General features: G+C 49.9%; 1 protein-coding gene across 3 annotated transcripts in view; it reads right to left on the reverse strand.

The window, feature by feature from the left end:
- SH3RF3 (SH3 domain containing ring finger 3) overlaps positions 1 to 20,482 on the reverse strand; it is a 345,250-nt gene that overhangs the window by 322,357 nt on the left and 2,411 nt on the right. The window lies entirely within an intron of this gene.

Genomic DNA, 20,482 nt, shown 5'->3' on the forward strand with positions numbered 1-20,482 from the left:
GGAACTGAGCACTCCTCTCCTGTCAAGGCTGGGGGAACCATCGGGAGCAGCAAGAACAGCCCTGGCTTTGTGCTCCTAGGTGGTCGGAGCGACTTCTTCAGTGGGTAATCACACAGCCGTGCACAGGGACCTGACAGCCACTCTGAGACGCCCCTGCTCTCACAGGGCGCTCATCCTCAGAGAGACATCTGTGGAGGCTGTCCCGAGGCACACACGGGGCCAGCTCTGCAGGGGTCCTTGTCCCTCTATAGTCAGCTTTAGTCCCAAAGGCATCTGATGAGGAAACAAGAGGTGTCCTCTGCAGCTCCCCTCTCTGCCAGCCAGCAGAATCCTGCACCAGCACACCACGTGCCCTCAGTCTCTCAAGGATACACCCGAGGAGAAGGCTGGGGCAGGGGCCGTGCTCACTGATACCATGTACACATTAAGCACCTGTGGCATTTGATGCATGGGACCTAACCCACACGCCCTGCAGGAAGCTTCCTGCTCACACTGGACAGAAAGGAAACGGAGGCTCAGGGAGGCTGCACCACCCTCCCAGGGCACACAGCTGGCTCGGGGAGAGGTTAGCCTGAAGGTGGCCCCACATCTGTGCTCCTGCCATCTGCATGCCTCCTGCAGTGGCCCAAAGCTCCGCCACATGGCCTAACCCTCCTAAACTGCACGCCAGGGACTCATGCATGACCAGGAAGGTGAAGGTCTCCGTGCCTTTCAGCTGCCCCACGTTATTCAACTGCTGCTCCATGGCCAACAGAACCAGTCTCACCGCTGTGACTGTCATTCCACGTGGAGAAAGCAGAGAGCACATCGGGATGCCTCAAAGAGCTTCTCTCCTAAGCAAACGGTCCATGCTCACCAGTGCCTGCCTGTCCCTCCACATCCAAGTCAGCCCCAGGCTCAGCTCTCCCAGGGAGCCCCACCTCCCAGGAGCCCCCTGGGCGAGGCCCCCCTCCTGCTCCCTGCACTGGATGACTTTGGGGCGGGGCCCCCGCAACCCGCCGGCTGCCCACCCTGGGCCCAACGTGGATGAGGTGACTGTTCCAAAATGTGCATGTCCCAGAGCTGTGCCTCAGCGGCTCCTCCCAGCCTAGGGGTGAAGTCCACACTCCTGGGCCAGCGCAATGGGCCTTCCAGACCTGCTTCCGGAGTGGGGCAGCAAGAGGGGAGCAGGGCCTCTGAGTCAGAGTTGGCAAGTTTGAACCTAGCTCCTTGTTTTTGAGTTCTGGAACCTGGGTGAGCCTCATTTTGTTTTTCATTGGAAAGTAAGGGCTCACAAACACTTCCCTCATTGAGTTACTAGGAGAATTAAACAAGGTGAAGCCTGCAAATCTGATGCCACCCAGGGGAGGTGAAGGAAGAGCACTGAGGTTCCGGGCTGTGAACAGATGGGGCGGACAATGGAGACCCTGCTCGGGGCCATGAACAGACGTGGTGGATGATGGAGACCCTGCTCGGGGCCATGAACAGAAGGGGTGGACGATGGAGACCCTGCTCGGGGCCGTGAACACACGGGGTGGACAATGGAGACCCTGCTCGGGGCCATGAACAGATGGGGTGGACAATGGAGACCCTGCTCGGGGCCATGAACAGCTGGGGTGGACGATGGAGACCCTGCTCGGGGCCATGAACAGATGGGGTGGACGATGGAGACCCTGCTTGGGGCCACGAACAGACGAGGTGGATGATGGAGACCCTGCTCGGGGCTGTGAACAGACGCGGTAGATGATGGAGACCCTGCTCGGGGCCATGAACAGCTGGGGTGGACGATGGAGACCCTGCTCGGGGCCATGAACAGCTGGGGTGGATGACGGAGACCCTGCTCGGGGCCATGAACAGATGGGGTGGACGATGGAGACCCTGCTTGGGGCCACGAACAGACGAGGTGGATGATGGAGACCCCGCTCGGGGCCGTGAACAGATGGGGTGGATGATGGAGACCCTGCTCGGGGCCACGAACAGACGAGGTGGATGATGGAGACCCTGCTCGGGGCCGTGAACACACGGGGTGGACGATGGAGACCCAGCTCGGGGCTGTGAACACACGGGGTGGATGATGGAGACCCTGCTCGAGGCCTGAGGAGTGACTGTCCCCATCGCTTTTGACTTCTAACAGAAAGAGCTGCACAGGAGTTCCGCCAGCCTGGCTTTGCTGGTAGCCACCCGCATGACTCGGAGGCCCCCCCACACCAGCCTCGGTCCTGACACGGTGCCCTAGTGGGAAACTGTGCAACCTTTAAAGTTGGGTCACAATCCTGTTTCAGCCTCTCACTAGCTATGGGACCTTCACCAGATCATGAAGCCTCTTGTGACTTCTGTTGCTGTCCATAAAATGGGGTCCCCCTTCATGAGTCTACGGACAGCACACAGAACAGGAACCCACAGAATAAAATGAGTCAGACGAAAGATGTAGAGGTCCTCAGTCAGTAAGAGAATTCTCTCTGATAACATTATAACAATCTGGGAAATCAAATTCAAGAGCTCTCATCCCAACTGGTAAGAACGTCCTGGGTGCTCGAGCCACCAGCAGGCAGCTGCCTCCCCCACCACAGCGACTCCCGGAGCCCCTCCCACAGCCAGACGCGCAGACCCTTCCCTGTGGGGGAAGCATGAAGCCACATGCAATCTCTGCATGATTTCAGGGGGAAATCAACCTTTATTGACCTGTGTTTGGTAGTCTTTAAATAAGAGAGAGTGTTTGAACTGAGAAGCAGCAGCAGGGGCCCTCTTCAGCCCTTACTGACAATCGGGAGCGCCCCCTCCGTGGTAGGACTAGTTTTATGCTCACATCGGGTCAGCTGCAACAACCCTCACATCATTTTTTTAAAACTTAAAATTCATACCTTAGTGTTCATCCTTAGTGATTCTCCCGAGTCTTTCAAAGGTCCAAAACAAACGTCTTAGTGGCTCTTGCTCCTCCTGCAAGACCCTGGTCTCAGACAGGAAGGATCAACACCCAGGCCAGGGGAAGCTACAAGCAACTGAGAAAACACAAGCACGTGATCTTGGTCAGCGTGTATCTGAGCCCCCGTCTATAACGCAGGAGGTTAAGTCCACGCGTGGGGCCAAGTTCACTGATTTTATCAGCTTGGTTCCGATCTGCTAAGGTGGACTGCTAATCAGAAAGTGTAGAAACTGGGAGGATGGCCAGCAGCCAGGATTCTTTAAAGCAGCAGCAAAGGTAGGGAGAGGGCCCCTGCTTTCCAGGATACGGCCACTCCAGGCAGCGGCAGGACAGGCCCACGGGTCGCTCAGGAGCCCCCAGGATGCCCCTCAGTAACTGACATGCAGAACGTCCCCAAGTCACCAAGCAAACCCAACCCAATCCACTTGGCACCGTAAATGTGACAAGTTTAGAAAGACACCCAACAAAATAGCTAAAATAAGGCCTTGTAACCTGAGAGAGTAGGTGTCAACTCCACTTTATGTTATTTATATACATCAACACTATACTACACATCTTGGCAGTGCTCACTTCTGTTCTAAAGTACTGCTGGAAGCCACATCAAAGTTCAATGGTATAATAGAGGATTGAATTGCAGGCCAGACACTCTGCTTGAAATAAATCATAAATAACCAAAAATGTGTCGTCCAAGCAAAGCTACATCTTCAAAATTCTATAATCATTTAAAACAGCAAAATTATACCACAAGCACCATAAAGTAGGCCTAAATACTAGATACAAATCAATTAGAACACCACCTCACATCAGCACAGCAATTTGCAATTTATAAAACACCTTCTCCCAGCTATTCAGCAGTCACCTTGACCTCCAGGGGCTCCTGGAGCCCCAGCCTGCCATACCGCACCCATGAAACATGCTCCACTCTATTTTATGAATGCAACAGAGAAACGACTGCTGGAGTCACACCAGGCTGGAGTCAGTAAAGGCGACAACTGAAATGGAAAATGCTAAGCCATCTTTAGGGATGAGGGCGAGAATGCCAGCAGCCCAAATCGGGGAACAGCCTCCAAAAACATGTGCTCTGAGACTCCTGAGCCCTGGCCCTGCCTAGCATGGGCAGCTCAGCTATGAGGCCGAAAATGCTCAGATGGAGGCCAGGAGAAAGTGACAAGGAGAAGGTACCCCTGGAGCCTGCTACTTTTAGCTGAGCTGTCTGACTGTGACCTGGGGACCATTTTAATTTCAAGAGCGAGCCCTGGTTTCCCACTGATGAAGAATTCAAGCTGGCTGAGGGGGCCTTCAAGGCCCTGCTCCTCAAGAAGGTCTGATGGCCCCTCTCAAGAGCCTACCCAGCAAGGCCTCTGCGCCACTCCTGGAGAACAGAGGCAGCGGTGCCAGGCTGTTCCACCTCATCCATGTCAGCTGCCCCAAATCACCCCCAAAGCCACATCCACCAGGACAAACCCAATCCTCCCTATGTTGGGAAAGTGTGGGGCGCTCCCTCACCTGGTCCCCTGCATTTCCCAACTTCGGGCCAATCTGGTCACACAGGTAAGTATAGCAACAACAGAAGGCACCACAGGGGACCCGCTCTACCCACAGCAGCAAGCAGCTCGGCGGCCCAGACCCTCAGCCACGCCCACACAGGGCAAGCATTTTGAACCCTAGCTGAAACAAGACAGATGCTCTAGACAGACCTTTAACCCAAGAGATCAAAGGGTGGGGACCACAGCACATTGTAGTGTCTGTACTTTGATATGTCGACACAGAAGGTTCGGGTCTGCAGGTCTGTACTCACTCACGAGAGTCACAGATTGGGCCCCTTCACCTGCTCTGTGGTCACATAACGAAGCTCCTTATAATCCAGAGCAAGGGGCCCTGAATTTTACTTTGCACTAGGCCCCGCAAATGATACAGCAGGTCCTGAATGCGTACGTCCCGGAGTGCTGGGGGACAGGTGGGTGGCACGGCGGGACCAGGTCTGCAGGAAATCTCAGCTCAGTTGGAGTAAAATACACAGCGAGAAGTACATCCTCGGGACCGAGTCACAATCCATTGCCAGCGTGTCAGAGGCAGACTCACCTGGGTGAACGTCTTCCTGTGTCGTGCCCATCCACTGTGGTGGCTTCCAAGAACACAAACAGCATCTCTGGGCCCAGGATGCGGAGCAGGCGAGTCGAGCGGCCAAGCATGTCACAGTGGGCTGAGTCTGGTGTTCATCGACACGTGACCTTAATATTCTCTCAGTGAAGCACAGGACATTTTCTGCCCTTTTAATACTCTCATTATTTCCTTCTCAACAGAGCCGATCTGTCCAAATTTCGGGCAAAATCAGCATGATTGCCTTTCCAACACTCAACAAAAATACACATTAAAAAAATCACTAAGAAGGTAGAGAAAAACCACACATTTTAGCTTTTTCTCAGTAATGGCTTCTCAGTTACTCCTTAAACGCCCACCTTACAATTGAGGATGGATTTCACTTCTTTTATCAGAAAGGAACGTGCTCTTGGCCTCGCTCACAGGCAGGGTTCAGGGCTAGCAACGTAGTGTACAGGTTTCGACAACATTAACTCTGTTCCAGTGAAATATTCGCCCGGTGCTCTGTCCCACTGTGCTAGGAACAGGCTCTCCCAGAGAAGCTTCCCAATTAGCATCTAGGGCCAAAGTCCCTTTCCGCCCACCAACGCCTGCTTCCAAGAGGGGCCCAGACGCAGCGGCCTCGTCCCAGCCCCAGCTGCAGTGCCCCTGGACCACGGGAGTGTCCATCCCCGAGACTGAAGCTTTAAACAGGGTGCATGGGGCCTCTGCTGGAGGGTGGGGAGTGTGTGAAGAGTTCCTCTTAAGTTTGAAGGACAAGGCGATTCGCCGAGAAACGCAGCACTGAGAGGCGGCTACACAGGGGACAGTGACCAGCACCCTGGACCAGCCTAGAGAGGACACCAGGTCCCCACCCATGCCCACTCCCGCCCAAGCTCATTAAATTGAATTTCAAATGAAATGCTAACTCTTTATTAAATAATGCCATTTAAAGAGAATGGTAAACCCCACAGCCTTAAATATAAATCTGATAAAACACAATGTAAATAATAAAAGGCAAAAATCCAATTTCCACGCAGTGAACGAATGTTCAAACACTCCGCTGTCCCCGCTCAACCAGCTCTCGTTCTAAGTGCCGTCAGGCCACTGCAGGCACACACGGCCGGATCAAGGCTTCACGCTGGTTCCTGACTTGAGCCGGAGCCCAGAATCCTTTACTCAGCGCACCGTGCACGTAGCCAACAAGAGCCCTGTATGCGGGGACAGAGCAGGCCACCCCCACGCACACCGTGAAGACACTGCTTGTCCCCTCAGAAGATGGACAACTTGGCAGATAACCGTTTTGTAGTCACTTACATGCGAGACACTGAGCACTTTTCCTATGACGGAAGGTAAATCCAGACACTGAATTTCATTCCCTCCAGAAAGGGTCTGGGAGAAAAATAAACTAGACTCCATGTCCATCAAAGGGACTGCTGCTCAGGAGACTTGCCAGAGAGGAAGCACTCCCCCTTGGGAAATTTAAATCATCAGCTGGGTACGAAAAATATGCACATTCTGGGTTTCAGGCCAATTTCTCAGCATGCCTTTTGTAAGCCCTCCAGGCTGTCATTACGTTAAGTTCAAACCAAAAGCTCCTGCAGTTGTTTGCAGATTCTCTCACAATGACAACTCAGAAACCAGAGGGAACAACACGTTGTTGCTTATGAACCTTCTGAAAGTACATTATGCGGATACAAATCTGTTAGAGTCAGAAAAAGCATGTTGGCCTCAGAACCTGTACTAGGGTGTCTGGAGTGTTCTAACCCATTAGGGCACCACTGTCCAACACGGCGCCTGCCACACGTGGCCACTGAGCACCGGCAATGGGGCGTCGGAACTGAGAGGTGCTGGAAGTATGAAACGCACCAGGCTTCAGACTAAGCATGGAAAAAGAATGCAAACTATCTCATTAATAGGTTTTGTAACACAATGTTTACCAGCTAACATTTTAGATATAGGGGATTAAATAAGATACTTCATCTGTGGCTTCTCACCTTTTGTAAGGTGACTACTAGATAATTTTAAATTACACATGTGGCTCACATTCTATTTCTATGGACAGTGCTGCTTTGGAATATAAAACTAAGAATTCAAGTCATCGAGACTATTTGAACACAGGTTAATCCATTAACTTTTTGTAAATGTTTTTGAGAAGTGTAAGCGCAGATGTTCAGGGGGAAAAAATCCTGTATTCAGTCTCTCTCCATGGCCGCAAATGTAGAGCTCCACAAACAGCTGGGCCTGATTTTAACACTCAGCCGAGAGGGACAGAGACTGAGACGGCAGGGAGAGGCTACCCACCTAGGGAAGAAACAAGACGGCACCGACACTTGAGGACATCCTGGGTCACTGCGCACACATTTTCCGTAATGTTCATTTCACCGTGTGAATCAAGAACACTTCAAACCTAAGCAAGAACCCAAGGACCTCACCTCCCCAATACCTCCCGTGTCACAGTGGCTTCTGCGCAGTGACACAGAGTACCTGTGGAAGCCTCTCTCTGCACTGAGCCCCAAAAGCAGGGCCGACCTTCATCAGCATTTCAGCATTGCAAAATGTACACTCTCCTTTCTCCCATCCCTTCTCCCATCAGCTCCTCTTTACATATACGCTCCTTATGTTCAGCGATGAAACTCTCCCACTGACTTGCATCTTTATAACATGCACTTTTTCTTTACAATACCGTAAAAGACACCACAAAATATATTAACTTTTCCCCCAGTGTGGGAAGCTCAGTAAGGAGGAAATAATGTGAACTTTGAAGCGATCAGAACTGAATTCTAATCCCAGCTCACACCTTGGTTTCTCGCTGTGAAATGAGGCTCATGGCACCAATCTGAAAAAAATATGGAGCCCAAGCCAAAAGCCAGAGTCACTCTGGGTTCAGGTCCCAGCTGCACCACTCACCAGCTCTGTGACAAGCTAGTCGACTTCACTGGGCCTCGCTTTCCCCATCTGCAAAATGGGAGTAATCATACTACCTATTCCACTAAACGAATGGGCTGAATTCATTGTTTTTGTGCAAAGTTATTTCCTAAGGAATTATTTTTTAAGTGAATTAATGAGTAGAATAATGCCAGGCTCATAAATAGAACGGCTCCAACTGTCAGCAGGCGAAAGACCAAAATCTCTAGCCTGGTCTTGTACCACCTGCCTCCACCTTCCCTTCCGACCTTACCCCAAGCTGGTCTCATGGCCACTCAGTAGGCCCTCAATCATTTCCTTTCATAGTTCCACATTTGCTCCAAGCACCTTAGGACTCTAGGCCTCCGTGCCTGCTGTTCCCTCTATTGGAACACTCTCTTCCTCCCTCTTCACCAGACCAGGTCCTACTCATCCTTCCAGGTACAGACCTGGTAGGAGTCTCCCAGCCTCTGCTCCTACAACTACACTTCTCTACAAATTCGGAACGGGCTGCCAGGAAGCTTCCCCTACTCTATCAACTTTCCCAGGCCTTCTGTGGCCGAGAGCAGCACTGCTCAACCAACGCTGGCACCAGCCTCACCCGAGCACCTTTGACAAACCCATGCCAGGCCCCACGCAGACCAAGTGCATCAGGACCTGGAAGTCCAGGGGATTTCCACATGCAGCCCACAGGAGACCCACTGGGCTAGTAAGGAACAGAGCTGCAATATTTTAAAACATCATTTCAATCTTCCAAAAGGATACAAAAATCATGTGTCGATTGCAAAGAGAATTCACTGATTTTTTAAAATCTAAATTGAGTCCAATTAGAGTATAAAAATAATGCATTATGAAACATCTCCACTGTAGCTGAAATTTTTCAGTCAGCATTTTATTCACAGTCTCTTGATAGCATCCCCATTACTCCGACTAAATGTGAGCTCCAGGACGTCACAGACGTGATCCTGCTCTCTATTGTGCCCCAGCAGTAGACCCGTGCCCAGCACACACATGGACACCTCGATGTGACCCGCACTCCTCCTGCCCACAGATGCAGGTGACAGGAGCCCAGGCCCACGCTGGCTTAGAGGCACCTGCGCCGTTGAACAGATGAACCCCGCAGCTGCTGCTCTGCGAGCCTGGCACGCCGGGTGCCCTCTCACTGCGGGAGAGAGCCCTGCGCCTTGTTTGAAGCCCTGCATCTGCGGTTTATGAAATGCTGCAGTAACCTTTGAGATGAAAGGGGTTTAGAAGTGCAAATGACTGTCAATATGAATATTAATAGCAGTGTTATTAATAACTGAGGTCATCTGCCAGACACTTGACTCTTGATTAAACGGCGAGAAGGAGCTCAAGCCCAGCCAGAGCCCTGCGGGAGCACCGTACCCGGGGGCAGAGACCACTCTCCCGGCTGCCTAGGGAAGTCTGAAGACAGTCAGGCGTCAACGAAGGCCAAGGACAGCGAGCTGCTCCCGGTCAGAGTGCAGCCTCCCTGTGTTCTGTGTTCCGTGGGGCGTGGGTTCCGTGGACAGAGCTCGATCAGGCTGGCTGCTCTCGCCCCAGAGCCCACACCATGTCTGGCCTGCACAAGATGCTCCAGCAAAGCTTCCTGGCCCTGTTCCAAGGAACAAAAAATAGGACTTCTTTTTTCGGTAAAACCACCAATCACAACTGTTCCACAAGCTGTTAATTCACCTAAAATACTTTTTTTTAAACCAGCATGGTCGCCATTCACTACAAATATTTGAGACTTAAAAGGGCACCAGCTGTGCTGCAAACAAGCAGCCTGTCTGTGGCCACATCTTAGTGTCTTCCTGATTCAAAGACAGCCCGTTACATCCTGCTTCTTAAGTCATGGATGTACTGTCAGCATTAGGAATGATCCCTTTCACAGTTTTAAATGCTGTAGTTTCTGCCTGACTAATGCCATCTTTAATTATACATCATCAAGTATTTTACCGTGATCTAATGGGGTCTATTACTCATCAAAACGGCACTAGTCAGCAATCGTGCTCCTCAGAGCCAATTACTCAGCCCTTCCTTCATTCTTCAAAAGTCCAGCCCACACGTGCAGAAATTTGTATACAGTCTGAGGCATAGCTCTTACCAATGTGTCGAAAAAGAAAAAACTATCTTTTAAGGAACCCTCCTTGGAGTGCCTGTCTCGAGTCCCGGCACAGTGACACTACTGACTACTGATGGCACTCTGACCTCACCCTAGGTGCTGTGCACACGTCTCTGTCCATTCCGCTCTGCACGGGCGGCATGAACAGAAGAGGAAATGGATCCTCTGTTAGGTAAGCAATTTGCCCAAGACCTACTCCAAGCAGGTGGTAGGGCGGGATTTCCCCAGGGACAACACACAGCGTGAGACCAGGAGAAGACGCCACAAAAGGAGCTGGCTAGGACTGGACAGACCACAGCACAGAGGGGCCCCCTCCTGAACTGGACCCCCACAGTCAACCTGCTTCATTATCCAATACACTCTGAGGGGCTGTGTGAGCAGACGCAAACCCAAAGCTCAGCAGAAGTCAGCCAGTCCCAGACCTTCATGCAAAGGGGTGGACTGCCGATCCAATTAATAACTGTAACTGCATACTCATAAAAACTATAGAAGTACAGGTATATTCTATGCATATTAAGGCATATCTATATGTCTATACATGTATTTATATATATTGAAATGCATTAATCATTGGGTGAAAAATGAAAGGGCCAGGCTCAAATTCTGGACATTTTACCTAAACGACATGATGAACTTCCGCATACTTACAAAAAAAACACTCCAATTACTAAACCGAAGTGCCCGAAGACCTAGAAGCAGGGACATAAAACTAGAAAGGTCACCTGACGGAACATTAACAAATAAATCATTTTGAAAAACTGGGAATCAGTGACAAGCTATGAGACCTTGGTATGTCCCTCCTGAATAATTGACGAAGCGTCTTTTCTTGGACCATTTACAGGACTATGTTTAGAATTCTATTTAGCACTGCAAGATAATTCACTCAAGTGTTGGCTTCTTATCAGATCTGTTGACTAAGCAGCAGATGGAAAATAATAAATACACACAAATACAGTGTTTCTTTACTGTGCAAACAGCACACTGAAGAGCTCGATCAAGAGCTGCCTCACCTGGCCCCAGCGACACTGAGGCTGTTGCCGACACGTGGATCTGACGTCGTCCGTGAAAGCCTCAGGCCCACTGTTGTGCTCATCGTCTCCCTATTCTTACTTCCTTCCGGCAAACCTCTCAGTACCAACCGATGGTTGTGAGCACAAGAAATGGGCATTTTTGGCCATTTCTTCCAGGCACCTCTAGGAAGGTGCCAGCCAACACCCTGTCTTTTGGACAAAGAGAACATCCATTCTCTGACTCACTACAGGGTCACCAACAGGGAAAAAAGGAAGAGAGACAGGGAGAGAAAGAACTTTGGACAGCTGTGAAAGAGGTGAGCCTTCGCCGAGGAGAAAGCCTGAGAAGCCAGTGCTAGAAGAGGAGGCTCCAGGAAAAGCCTGGAGTGAATGCCTTTTGAAAGATTCCCTGGACAGCACCACCAGGACCACAGGAAGTGAACTAATTCTGCGGCAGTGGAGACCCTGAGCCATAGGAAGCTTGAGAGAATGTACAGCCCCCAAGACCCCCTAAGAGACTGGGAGGGGGACAGCAGGTCCCCCACTGCACTCCGAAAGGCTACAACCAACATCATGTGACCCTCAAAAGGCCACGCCGAAGCTCCTGTGGACACAGACACGGCCTGTCCAGGGCTGTGCCCCCTGCCCCACAGCCGGCCAACTCCTCTGGGTACACAAGGCCTCTTCTGGGTCGCCCCCCCAGGCCTAGCAACTGTGGGAGACTGCGGGGAGCGGTGGTGGGAGTGTGAGAGGTGGCCCCTAACAAGACCATGACTTTCCCTTGAACTCCCCAGAATGTGTGGACTGTTGGGTGATATGGAACTAGATAAAAATGACAGCTGTAATTTGGGAAGGAAGGACTGCAAAAAAGGTACCCAATGTAGACTCTGTCTATGTAGATGCTTGTCCCATGTCCTTCCTCGGGGTCCCAGCCCAACTCTGTTGGGGGGTTTCACCCACCAGGAACACCAGCACCCCCGTGGCACTCTCCCCTTCTTTGTCTCCCATGCCAGGTCACACTCCACTAGCCAAGATGCCACTTCGTAGTCCCTGGCACTCCACTGTGACACCCTTCGCTGTGTCTGTCAACATGACAACTGTCACCTTGAAACTAACACCCTTGAAAATTCTTCAACCTGACAGAATTTTTCCCACTTACATTTAGAGTGAAAGCATCCCCAAACGACGGCCACCTTTCCCCAAATCTACTGACAAACCCATAGCTCTTTCTCCACGCAACAGCAAACTCCAACAGCTTCACAGGTAGGGCCCATCAAACACTAGCCATCAGAAACCAAGCCTCAGCCTGACCTCACTGTGGCGCGGCAGGGCCACGGTGCAACATGGCCACGGCAGCCCTTCACCCAGAGAGGCAAGCCACAGCTCAAACCTTCCTCAGCGAACAGCAGCATTACAGCGCGGGAGACGCCGCCCCGCTCATCTTCAGAGAAGCCGTCCAGGGTGGCAGCCCTCTCTTGCTGGTGGGAGCCAATGCACGCCGCTCTGCTCAGTGGAGCTCAGCCCCCCACAGCTGTGCCCAACAAGACAGGGAACCCAAAAGGGGAGCTGGGGTGGGCCAGGGCTGCAGGAAGTCATGGGAAACATATCTGATTCCAAGTTTGAGGATACAACCCCATGGTTTTACGAAAATTAGAGGAAGCATTTTCTAGAGTAGAACGTAACATTCTTGTGAATTTTTAAGAAGAAAATATAAAACCACAAATAACCACCTGAGAAGAACAACAGCAGAAAGGATATGGGTGGGGAGGGGGCAAGTGGCAAAGAAACGGAGATGTACAGGTTGCCCGATTGGAAGCTGCAGAGCACCAGGCAGGCAGTCTCAGGACTGTGGTCCCTTCATGGTCACCAGAAATTGTTACCAAGCAAAGGGCTCGCTCCCTGACGCACACAGAAGCCAATACTACGGCACCAACTTTCAAGAAAAGAGAAAGCTTTATTGCAAGGTCAACTGCAAGGAGACAGGAGGCAAGGCTCTCAAACCTGCCTCTGCAATCCAGGGTTCAGGGAGAAATTTAAGGAGTTAGGGGCTACTAAGCTGCACGTGGGGCCCTGGGCACTGACCAGCTCGCCTCAAATCAGGCCATACATGGAAATCAAGCTACTTGGCAGCTGGGAACCTGATTTTGCTTATTGAAGGAAGATTCTTGGTTCCTGGGTCATCCTGGAGCTATGCATTCCCCCCTGGCACATGCATAGGGCCGTCTCTGTTATTGAGCAAGGTTTGGCTAATTAATAACCTGTTTTAAGAAAACAAAACTAGTTTACGCTGGTCAATGTTTCATGTAGTGTTTCAAGACCACGCAGAGGGGTCTTGGAACATGGTGGCACCTCAGTACAGGCAGCTCCTTCAGGCTGGTAAGCCACACCCGGCAGGCAGCAGCTTTCCCCTGCAGGCAGCTGTGAGGCGGAGGCCAGGAAGGACTGGCAGAAGGCCGGAGCAAAAGATCAGAGATGCCCTTCAGGAACATCCTGAGCCACCCCAGGAGACTCAAGGAACTTGAGAAAGACCTGGCAGCAGGGAGGAGGCGGCGGGTGGAGGCGATGCCAGAGGAAATTCCTCGTGCAACCTCTCCTGGTGAGAGCAGGTGAGGTCTGTGCCACTACGTAGTCCTGCAGAGGGGAAGTGGCCTCCTGGCCACAGGCAGCCACCTCTTGGGGCAGCATGACTTGCTGGGTGCTCCACCAGCACCACAGCCAGAACAATTCCCAGCTGTGGATCCCAGACATGTCTGTTTTCTCAAAACCCAAAACCACTGCCACTTATAATATTGTGGGACAGTGGGGTAATCAGAAATACGATGTCCTGGTTCACTGGGGCATTAGCCCTGTGTAGAACAGGATGCCCTCGTCCTCAGGGTGAGCACACCTGGAGAGCCCAGTGGGGGTAACACAGTCGCCCAGCAGGCATGGAGGGAGATGAGGTCCAGGATTTACTGAGCTGAATTAACTGGCCTGCTCCTCACAGCCACATGGCCACTCGGAACCCTCCTTCTCTCTCCATGCCTGACCTCCCATGGATGCCTCCCAGAGACCTGTTCCCCGAGGCTAGGAAACAAATATTTTGCTTTCTCTGGGGAGACGCTAACTTAGAAGTTTAATTCTTATCTCAAGGGTCACTGTCACTCTCAAGTGTTGCCCACCTGCACCCTGAAGTCACACAGACTTCCACCTGCAGCTGTAAAGACCCTGCCAGGCTGCAGGCTGGGATCTCTGCAGCCCCGGGCTCAGCTCCTGTGGGCCCTGGGTGCCGGGAAGGAGGGCTGGTCCAAGGCTGTGTGTGGGCCTTCAGGCCCATTCTTTGCGCACAATCTCAGCATGGCTGTCATTCACTAAGAAAGCTGGAGGAAGAGGAGCTGAGGCAAGATGACTAACTGTTACCTCCAGAAAGCCAGATGATCCAAACCTTAAAGGGCCAAAAAAGCAGTGATTGTCAGGAAACCACGCAGCCCACAGAAGGAACAGTGAAGAAAGAACACTGAAAACAGCCTGGGGAAATGAACAGAGCCAGAAAATGCCCAGAGGAGGCAAAAGAAGGGACTGTGGAGGTGGGCTGCTTAGGTGGGCTGGGTTGTGGACCAACATCTCTTCACCTGGATGAAGTCACCCACCTGGCCTAGAATGATCCCTTCAACATGGACAATGCAAGCTGCCCACACCAACCCAGAGGCCACCCAACTCCCCAGGTGTTGGGAGGGGGTCTTTGAAGTCTCCCTTGGCCCCCAGGACCACCCACAGAGGGCACGGCTATTGGGAGTGTTTTAGGGGTTGTTCAGTTTATAACAACCCAGCCTGGGGTTATAGAAGAAAGGTTTTCTAAGCCCATGAGGTTGTTTATGGCAAATGAAGCATTAAGTGGGAAACTAGTCCACCAGGGGCCAGACTGAGGTACTGGGCGGTTAAAGCTGACGCACTGAACAGTTTGGGACACGGAGGAAGAGCTACAATTAATATCAACCACACTTCACAGACTGGTATTAACCCTGTGTAGAGTACATACGCCTTTTGCTAAAAGGAAAAAAGAAAATTCTATTTCAACACCTAAATTTTAAAAAAGCAAGAAACTGCTGAAGTTCTGGGAAAAGAAAAGAACGTGAGTATGTAAAGGGACCTTAAACAGAATTACGGTTTACAAAGGACAAATGAAGCAGGGGTCAGCCGCTGATGCTGGGACGGAGGGGCACCCCGCCATGTACACCAGCTCATGGGCTGAGAGAGGAGGCCCCCGCTGCACCCACATGCGGCCGGGGGGAGGCCCACCTGGCCTGTGCTCTTCACCCAGCCTTGTGATCTGAGTTGGGTGGACACTGTTTCTACATTTTATGAGTCACTATCTCTGGTCAATAAAGTGCTTTCGTTCTGCACATGTTTAGACTCCAAACTTCGTCCAGACAATGATGGCCAGTGACAAAATGAACCCAGAGGCATCATGAACCTGGCAGGTACAGCTGAGTCTCACTGGTTATCTGTTTCAAGGTGATGTTAATTTAGCACAGGCTGCGTGCCCACACCATTCTTGACACTCTGCACGCTTCATCCTGCACAAACACACCTGGCTTTAATTACCTTTAGTCAGGCTTGTAAGGGGGAAACAGGTGCAATTTTTAAGTTACGTAGAAATTAGGTAATTATTATAAAGAGTTAAGGAACACAATGGCTTATCCAAAAACAGTAAATATTTCTTTCCTATGTGGAAATTTCTAAAAAGCACGTAGAGATAAGGTGTCGGGGCTTCAATTGTGTGTGCGGAAGAAATGAGGGCTTGGGAGTATAACTGTCACCGAACAGCAGCTCTTGTTGCCAGGACGTCAATGCTGCTTTAAAAAGTAGCCTGGTGCTCCATTTAATGGTGAGGCAGGAAGCAGATTTTGAAGGCACTTCCTAAAAACCAATATAATTTTCATCCCAAGTGCTCCCGGTGCGTACTGCAGCAGCTGGACGGGGCAGGTACTCAAACACGTGTTCAGTGAAGCGGAGAGAGAACTGCAACGCTGTCCTGCATCTTGAACTGCTGCGTCACGGCCTCCCTGGGAAGGGCACCCCAGTTTTCCCAGGTGCCTCCTTCTGTCCGAGCGTCACCAAGAACTTGCCCTCCTGCGCTCAGCGCTCTCGGCTCTAGAACATTTGCACCCAGTCCTGGTGCCGGCCTGTTCTTAAAGTCTCTCACCACTTCTACTCAACTGAATTCCTGCGGCAAATACCAATTCACTTAAACTCAAATAAACTCACACGAGCATCACACACACATTCCATTAAGAAAATACATAAGAAATACGAACATACGATCTTCACGTCTGCAGATAACCTTCGTACGAGTTAACAGTGTAGACACGCGTGGCAGACGAGAGAAACAACTGACCAAATCAGCTCCTCCTGGATGCTCTTCTGCATCTCCCAAAGGATCACTGCATCTCTAAACATCCATAAGCCATCAAGAGTCAAGGTCAAGTTTAAAGAAGAAGGCAGAAGTCTGTGAGCAGAATCCAATTGTGCTACTATTTTATATGCTTTTTTATTCCAACTTCACTCAATGGGAAAAGGGAGCCCCACATGATGGTGTGCAAGCACAATTTTTAAACCATTCATTGCTGCCAACACCTTCAGTTTGACCCCCTATTCTTTTAAGGTTAATTAGAATTCCAATAGGATACACATCAAGCATGCATTTCTAATTCATCACATCTGAAGATCTTCCAAGCAAGGCAAATCTGATAAAAAGTGACCTTGGCTTCTTGAAGTGATGCTATAAACAGTGTTTCCCCCTAAGTAAATCCTTGCTGATGTTTCACTTCAAAAATGTACCTCGAAAAAGAGCATGTTAAATGCAAAAAAATACAGATTAAATACAGATTGAACTGAAATACTGAACTTGCAGCGACTACGTAATTGAGACCCAATTTCATCACACTCCACCAAGCCAGCGGGCTCTCAACAGCCGGAATGAAAGGACAGTGGGATATAATTCTGCTCAGCTCCACTGCACAGAGCAGCCTAATTCCAGGCGGCTGTAGACAAGCTCTGTGTCCTGGACCAAGGAGGCAAGCTTCGTCTTCAGGGGAGCCTGCCAACCCGCAGCATCAGCAACTGAGCAGGATCTCTCTCCCCTGCTGCCTGTTTAAAACAGATTATAGTGTGGACCTTCTCAGTTTGATGAAGCTTATAAGGATCGGGAACATGACCTCTGATAGCAAAGATAAAACTGGAAACAGATTCAAGCATTTGGCTTAGATGCCATTAATGCTCTACAATCTGTAACACAGGCCGACTTCAAATGGAGAGGCACAGCGTGGATCAGACCCCCCCACACACACACACCCGCAACTGCCTTATATTTGAGTAAAGCATATTTAAAAAGTACTCTTTGAATTACTCAATTGTAATGCAAATTGTAATTCAAAATTGTAATTCAAATTGTAACTGCAAAACGGTTTTAGAAAGACACGTTGCCCTGAAACACCCCAATCAATGCTAGTCAGGGGTGTTAAAAGGGTTACCTTGCAAAACTGTAAAACCAAAACTAAAAACAATTTGGGCTGAAAACTTAGCGGACATTTATCAACTGCAATGGAAAGTATAATTAAAACACAGCTGCTTAAAGATCACTTTAAGAAGCAACACGTACGAGTATGTGCCAACAGGCAACAGTCCTAACCTGAGGCACTGGGTACTTGTAACTCGGTATAAAATTTCCAGGGGCAGCATTATTAATGGTTTCAAAAAATGCCTCATCTCAAATGCCTCAGGTGAAAGCAGATCTGAGAGGCTCTGCTAACCAGGTTAGAGGTTTCCAAAGGACTCTGGAGATAACCAAAACTGATGAAAAAGATGCAGTGAAGAGTTTGGAAAGAAAATGTTTCACCACCTCCAAGTAGAACCAAAGAGGAGTTAATACATTTTATACACAATGTGTTCCCAAGGTCTAGCTGTAACTAAATTGATAAATAGTCTAGCAGATATCTGTGTATCTGCATACCTAAAAAGTCTACATATGCCAAAAGAAGATTTGAGGAGCTTCTCATTGGGAAAATAGGGGGTTGTCTTATATTTACAGTCACCTGCTATTAAGGCATATATGGTATTTGCTGAACGGTAACAGGAGTGCCCATCTATTAAACAACAGGCAGCAACAGCCAGCATTCAGCTTTGCTGTGAGGAGTCAAAGCAATTCCAATGGACAGTAAAGCAGTGAGAACGTACTGAAGAACCAGCTGAAGGAATTTTCAGCTGACGTCTTTGCCAACCAAATTTACAGAGTTGCTTAATGTCAATCCCTTCCCTCTTCCCACATTGTCCCTGTCCCTCCAGATGATGCAGTGGGACCTAAATGCTATTACCCAGAGCGGCAGGATAAGTGCAGCATGCAGGACTTCTGGGTGCCCAGGAAGACCCCCACTACTATTAAAACTCAGTGGATAAAAAGCTAGATGGTATTACCATTGACGGGGTTCGGGGCAGGCCGCCCCAAGATGCACACTCTGGTACGTGGACTATTTCGAGCTGAAGACAGTAAAGGCTCAGAAGACTCAGGAAGAGCATCCGACCTTCCGCCCCCAAACTGCCTAAAGGACTTTACCATAGAAGGCCTTTCCAGGAAGGAGCTCACACCACGTGATAGCTATAGTATGATGGAAAATGGGTGTGACAAAAGGACACCAACAAACCCATTCTTTGGCCTAGCAAACCCTGTTTAACAAACATTTGCATTCCAGCTCCATGTAAATTGTCTTCCTCCCCTTTGAAGGCCCCAATCACCATCCCCAATGTCTTTCTTGTCTGTAGCTGAAGATGCTTGAAACAGGCAGCCTCAGCCAGATGGCCGAGTTACTCAGTGTCTTCTGGGTTTCTCCCAGGGATACATGCTGTTAAATCTTGTTTGATTTTCTCTTGCTAACCTGCCTCTCTGATTATTTGACCAGCCATAAGAACCTTAAGGAAAAGCTGGGGGCGGGGTATTCTCCCACTCCCCAACACCCTCCCCCCTCCCCCCCCAACTCCTTTTCCTCTCTGAAAATGATCAAGTATAAGACTGAATATAATTCAGACTCCTTCCTAAAACCTGAGTCCTTATGAGGCGGGCCTGTGAAGAAAGGACTGAGGGTCACGGTTAACACAAGAAAAAGAAAGTAAATGTGTTCTAAGATCCCCTAAAGCCCAGAGGCCACAAGCCAGGTCTGAGAGTTCCACCTGCCTCCAGGGAAAGTCCGCCAATAACCCCAGGCAACAAAGAGTCAGTTCCTGGTCGCTCGGCGTCAGGACTAACTACAAATGCCACCTAGTTCCAAGAGCTGCCTCAAGGCTCCGGCCTTTCACGTTTCAGAGGTTCCCTCCTAACTGCCTGATCAGATGCCATTCACCTGAGGTAACGAGGAGGACACCTGTAAACACTCTCATCAAAAGGTCCTGGTGTTTTACTAGAAGCATCATTCCAAAAATCACTTAATTCTCTGAACAAGAGGAAGTAACCCACTTATTTTGCAAATAAAGACCTTTAATTATAATACCTTAGATAAACACAGCAAGGACAGGAAGGAAAAGTTTAAAGATCTGTAACAAGAACACACATAACTGGATTTAATCATAATTAAAACCAAAGAAACACTACTAACACCCCTTCAGCAGCGACCCCAAGTACAAATAGTCCTTGACTGTTCTGGACGGTGCATTCCTCCTGGTCCACAGGAAAACCCAGTGTGGCAGAGGATGACATTTAACGCTAAAGCTCAGCACCCATGGGCTTAAGCTCCTAACCTCAGAGACACTGCAGGACTGAGGCCTTCGGCTGGCAGCCCTCTCCCAGCATGTCAGTACCACACATGTTGGAGGGTTATAGAAATGATTTATGTACCACCAGCTCCTTAAATGGTCAAAAATAGAGGGATAAGTGTATTTTCTAAAATGAACCATAATTGCAAGAGATCAATGTTTTTATTTTTACCTTTCAGTGGGCTTTTCTACATTTAAAGAAAATATCAAACGCGAGTACTTTGTTTCTCGCCTAAATCAGCATCCCATGGGTCACCCCTCCCCCCACAACAGCTCCCAAGATGGCAGAGGGTGTGAAATGACACATTCAAGGAAGCTTTTGAAACTAAATCACCGATGCCCTCAAGATAAGGCCTTTCAACTAAAACAGAAGGAGTGGATGCTGTATGATGTAGTTGCATAAAAAAAATTAATAAAATTTAAAAAATAAAACAAAAAACCTCAAATAAGCACCCACATGGGAATGCGACCCTGTGGGAGACAGAACCCGGGCTTCCAGGCAGACGCAGGCCAGGAAGGGCTGGGCCAACCACTCCTCCGGTCTCCAGGCGGATTCTTTCCCTTCTGTTCAATGGAGTTTGTAATCTGTGTTCTTCCAACCCCCAGTCAGCACTTCCCTCTGCCCAAGCCTCCTTTACAGACACCAGGCCTGAGGCCCACCTCTTCCCGGCTATCAGA

This window comes from Equus przewalskii, chromosome 14 (genome assembly GCF_037783145.1).
Source record: "Equus przewalskii isolate Varuska chromosome 14, EquPr2, whole genome shotgun sequence".
NCBI lineage: Eukaryota > Metazoa > Chordata > Mammalia > Perissodactyla > Equidae > Equus > Equus przewalskii.